This window comes from Camellia sinensis, chromosome 9 (assembly GCF_055761805.1).
Source record: "Camellia sinensis isolate YWXY chromosome 9, ASM5576180v1, whole genome shotgun sequence".
Classification (NCBI taxonomy): domain Eukaryota; kingdom Viridiplantae; phylum Streptophyta; class Magnoliopsida; order Ericales; family Theaceae; genus Camellia; species Camellia sinensis.
Genome location: NC_138969.1, coordinates 169,018,593 through 169,024,656, shown reverse-complemented (window position 1 = coordinate 169,024,656; position 6,064 = coordinate 169,018,593).

The window sequence follows — 6,064 nt, the reverse complement described above, 5'->3', positions numbered from 1 at the left end:
CACGTTTCTTTGTAAAAGAAAATGGGGTATGGGAGGTGGAGAACATGTGGCTCTTACTGTTAGGATCAAACACACCCAGAAAAATTATCTCACACACACAGAGAACACAATAGTTACGTGGTTCGGCCCAATGCCTACATCCACGGACAGAAATGAGAATTTTCACTAAAATGGAGCAAAATACAAATACAGAGGAGGAGATGAAACTCACTCAACTCACAGCTCTCACTCTCCAATTTCTGATCTATACAACCCCTCCTCACTCATCTCAATTTATAACCAAGAGAGGAGGAGTAGGTGAAGTGATAACCATAATTGGCCAAGGTGGTGCCACCCTCACTATCTTCCTTTAGTGAGTTGGTGTTGCCCTCCACCAGCTTCTTTTACCACATGGTGCCACCCACACCATGTGGATGGTGGGCTCCTTACCATGTGGGTAGTGGATGGAGCCAACAATTCTCCCCCTCCACGCCCACATGGACAACTGACTTCTCACTTGAAGTCCATCCCGATCAGATGCTTGCAAACTTCCAGTTTGTCTCTGGTGACACCCTTGGTCATTATGTCAGAAGGATTCTTATCTGTGTGGATCTTGATCAGTTCCAATAACTGCTTGTCCATCACTTCGCGTATCCAATGATACCGAACATCAATGTGCTTTGTGCGAGAATGGTACATCGAATTCTTGCTCAGGTCTATGGCACTCTGACTATCACAATGTACCGTGAACTTTTCTTGCTTTAATTCCAACTCTTGGAGAAACCGTTTCAACCACAACATTTCTTTCCCGGCTTCCGCTGCGGCAATATACTCTGCCTCAGTTGTGGATAAAGCAATACACTTCTGCAGCTTGGATTGCCAAGACACAGCTCCCCCTGCGAAGGTGAACAAAAATCCTGATGTAGATTTCCTACCATCAAGATCGCCTGCCATATCTGAATCAGTATAGCCTTCCAAGACTGGTTTAGCATCTCTAAAGCACAAACACATTTTTGCTGTACCCTTGAGGTACCTCAGAATCCACTTGACTGCTTCCCAATGCTCTTTTCCTGGATTGGAAGGAATCTGCTTACAACTCCAACCGCATGAGCAATATCTGGTCGGGTGGACACCATTGCATACATCAAACTCCCTACAGCGGATGAGTAGGGAATCGCCTCCATCTCTTGTCTTTCCTTCGTAGAGGAGGGACAAAAATTCTTGCTCAGTTTGAAATGATTAGCCAGCGGAGTACTGACTGGCTTGGCATCTTTCATGTTGAACTTCTCAATCACTCGTTCAACGTACTTCTCCTGTGACAGCCACAACTTCTTGGCTTTCCTGTCACGCACAATATTCATGCCCAAAATTTGCTGTGCAGGGCCTAGGTCCTTCATGTCAAAGGACTGTAATAACTCCTTCTTCAGTGATCTGATTGTTGTGGCATCTTGTCCAACGATCAACATGTCATCAACATAGAGCAGAAGTATGATAAAGTTTCCACCGGGAAATGTCCTGACATAAACACACTGGTCTGCAGCAGTTCTTTTGTACTCATGACCTACCATGAATGAGTCAAACTTCTTGTACCACTGTCTCGGCGCTTGTTTGAGGCTGTAGAGACTCTTCTTCAATCTGCAGACTAAGTTTTCTTTCCCTTTGACTTCAAAACCTTCTGGCTGCTCCATGTAAATTTTTTCCTTCAGATCACCATGGAGAAATGCTGTCTTCACATCCATTTGTTCAAGTTCCAAATTCAAACTAGCTGCTAGTCCCAAAACTATTCGAATGGATGTCATTTTCATAACTGGCGAGAAGATTTCATCAAAATCAATACCTTTCTTCTGCCCAAAACCTTTGACAACCAATCGAGCCTTATACTTGACTAGCTTTCCGCTGCCATCTTTCTTCAACTTGAACACCCATTTGTTCTGCAATGCTTTTCGACCCTGGGGAAGTTTCACCAAATCATAAGTCTGATTCTTCTGCAAGGATTGCATCTCTTCTTGCATAGCTTGCTGCCAGCTACTCTTCTCCTTATGATTTTGAGCTTCTTGAAAACTTTCTGGCTCCCCCTCATCGGTAAGCAAAATATACTCAGAAGTAGGGTATTTGGTTGACGGCTTAAATTCTCTTGTTGATCTTCGTAACTGTGGACCAACAGTCTCTGGTAAAGGGGGTTGTGGCTCCCCCTGCTCAACACCCTCTGCTCAACACCCTCTGCTTCTGGATCTTCTTCTTCTAGAAATCCATCCTGCAACTCTACATCATTGACTGCATGCTGCGGTAACTCTTCTTCATCAGTGGCATGCTGTGATGGTGCAGGGTTTGGAATAATTTTTGAAACATCATCAACTTTGGGTTTGGCTGGTTGCCCAAAGTCTTCAAAGGTCTGGCCTTCTTGAAACACCACATCTCGGCTTCGAATGACCTTTTTGTGTTTCGGATCCCACAATCTGTATCCAAATTCTTCATCTCCATAGCCAATAAAGATGCATGGAGTGGCTTTGTCATCCAGCTTCTGTCTGTGCTCCTTGGATACATGTGCAAATGCTTTGCACCCAAACACTCTCAAGTGAGAGTAAGAGATCTCCCTTCCAGACCATACTTCTTCTGGAATCTGAAAATTCAGTGGAACTGATGGCGATCTGTTGATCAAATAGCAAGCAACAAGAACAGCTTCTCCCCAAAATGGCTTTGGTAGCTTTGCCATTTTGAGCATTCATCTGACCTTCTCCACAATGGTTCGGTTCATTCTCTTGGCTACACCATTGTGTTGTGAGGTTCCAGGAACAGTTTTCTCATGCCGGATGCCGTGAGTAGCACAGTAGGCTTTAAATTCCTTTGACGTGTACTCGCCTCCATTGTCTGTTCGGAGACATTTCAGCTTCTTTCCAGTCTCCCTTTCCACCATAGCATGGAATGTCTGAAAATGCTAGAACACCTCAGCTTTGGTCTTTAAGACATAAACCCATACCTTCCGTGATGCATCATCAATGAACGTCAAAAAGTATTTTCTACCACCCAAAGATTCCACTTCAATGGGACCGCAAACATCAGAGTATACTCTGCTCAACAACTCTGATTGTCTTCTGGATGATGAATGGAAAGCGACTCTATGATGCTTCCCAAACAAGCAGTTGTCACAAGGATTTAATTTTGCATCTTTGGCAAAGGGAATAAGTGACTTCTTTGCCAAAATCTGTAACCCTTTCTCACTCATGTGACCCAGCCTTTTGTGCCACAAATTTGGTGACGCCTCATCTTCTGCTGCGTTGAGGCTATCTGAATTCACCTCCACATGAGTCTTGTATAGTGTGCCAATTGCCTGTCCTTTGGCTACCACGAGAGATCCCTTTTTCAACTTCCATATGCCTTTGCCAAAGTAGTTCTCATAGCCTTCTCGATCTAAGGCTATCCCTGAAATAAGATTCAGGCGTAAATCGGGAACATGCCTGACATCTTTCAACACCATCGTGCATCCAACTTTGGTTTAGATATGAACATCACCAATTCCCACAATTTTTGAAAAACTAGAGTTACCCATTTTCACTGCACCAAAATCTCCAGCTTGGTACGTACTGAAGAACTCCTTCTGGGATGTAGCGTGGTAGGAAGCTGCTGTATCTACTACCTACTCGGTGTCGTTGTCTGACATATGGAGGCATTCTTCTTTTTCAACAGAGAATAATGCAATATCCTCTGAGATAGTAACTGCAGTGGTCCCATCTTCGGTCTTTGGCTATCTATTGCCTTGTTGTTGTTCTCCCTTCAAGGCATAGCAATACTTCTTTATGTGACCCTCCTGGCCACAATGGTAACATTTGAACTTTGGCCGGCTCGTACCTTCTTTGGATTTTCCTCTGTCTTGAGATCTTCCTCTGTTGTGTCCTCTACTTTTGCTTCTTCTCCTGCCCCTACCTCTACCTCTGCTTTCTGTGACGAGGGCATGGGATTGATCTCCACCAATTTCTTTCTTTCTTGCCTCTTCACTAAATAAAGCATCTGGAACCATGCTCATGGTCAGTTTCCCTTCTGGGGCAGAGTTGCTGAGGGACACCACCAATGTCTCCCAATTGTCTGGCAAAGAACTGAGTAGCAATAGGGCCTGCATCTCATCATCTAACTCCATTTTGACAGTTGTTAGTTGGTTCACCAAATTTTGAAACTCACTGGTGTGTTCAGCAACAGAGATACTGCCTTTCAACTTCAAATTCACAAGTCTTCTCATCAGGAGGTCTTTGTTCCGAGCAGTCTTCGACTGGTACATGCCTTCTAACTTTGTCCAGAGAGCATAGGCATCAGTCTCCTGGGCGACATGATGGAAGACACTGTGATCAATCCATTGTTTGATCTGGCCAATGGTCTTTCGGTTCTTCCGCTTCCAGTCTTCATTTTTTTCCGTTGGTGGTTTAACTCCATTAAGCTCAATGGGGTCAAACAAATCTCGGCAATACAAGACATCTTCCATTCTGGGCTTCCAAATGGCATAATTGGAAGCATTTAACTTTATCATGGAACCTGAAGTCAACGTTGATTCCTCCATCATACAAAAATGATCTTTGGCTGAAAAACAAGTTTTGCTGTGGAGTCCGGACTGGTCAAATTAACCGGAAAAACACTTCGGATTGTCAAAAGAAATTCGGCAAATTTTTGAAAGCTTATTTGCAAAATCTGACCGTACGGATGTGTCCGAAATATTCCAGATAGTTTGAAAACACTATTGGCTCACCCAAATCGGATCTCAAATGGCTTAGATCAGCCAAAAACAGATTGAATGGTTCAGATCGGCAGAATCTGGTGCGGCTGAGAAGCACCAGATTATTTCTTCGGTTCGGCTGGTGTCGGGCTGACGTCAGCGGCTCAGTCAACGGCTCGGTCAGCGGCTTTGGCTTCGTCCCGGCTCGGCTTAACGGCTCGGCTTCGATCGGCTTGGTCAGCGGCTGGCAGGCTTGGTCAACGGCTCAGATTCGGCTCGGCTGAAGACGTCGGCTGGCGCACGCGCATGCGGCCCGTGTATGCGCATGAAATCACGCGTCTTCTTCCTCTAGAAGAGCGTGAGGCGCGTGTGAGAGTGGGGGCGTGTGGGAACGGCGTCACAAGGCGCGTGTGGTGCATGTGTGGCCGTCCGATCTCTGTTTTCGACGAGGTTTTCACTTCTATGCTCGTCTCTTCGAGGGCTTTAACTTCGTCTGATCAAAAGTGGATTTCAACCACTTTGGTTTCTGGGCATTTCGAAAAAATGCACTTTGTTTTTCCGAAAAAGACTCAACCTGCTCTGATACCACTTGTTAGGATCAAACACACCCAGAAAAATTATCTCACACACACAAAGAACACAATATTTACGTGGTTCGGCCCAATGCCTACATCCACGGACAGAAATGAGAATTTTCACTAAAATGGAGCAAAATACAAATACAGAGGAGGAGATGAAACTCACTCAACTCACAGCTCTCACTCTCCAATTTCTGATCTATACAACCCCTCCTCACTCATCTCAATTTATAACCAAGAGAGGAGGAGTAGGTGAAGTGATAGCCATAATTGGCCAAGGTGGTGCCACCCTCACTATCTTCCTTTAGTGAGTTGGTGTTGCCCTCCACCAGCTTTTTTTACCACATGGTGCCACCCACACCATGTGGATGGTGGGCTCCTTACTATGTGGGTAGTGGATGGAGCCAACACTTACACCTATTTTAATCTCGCGTTTGATTACAAGATAAGGAGGACGATTGAAAGCAGGGAAATATGCAGATCTCACACCTATTTGAATCCCGCATTTGTTAAACTTTGTAATACCATATCCATAGGTATTGTGGCATCGGGGATATTAAACTTTTTTTATCTCATCCTAACCAAATATAATACCTCCCTCCCTACATCCAATTATTTATCCATCTATTAATTTCTTAATATAACTTATTGTTCACAATCCTATCATTCATCCCATCTAAATAACATACCTCTCACAATGCTATCAAAATTCGATTATATCTAATCTCATAAAAAATAATCCGACAACGAAATGTATGTACTCCATAAATTGAATACATTATTGGTGGAATGTTAGATATATTTCCAA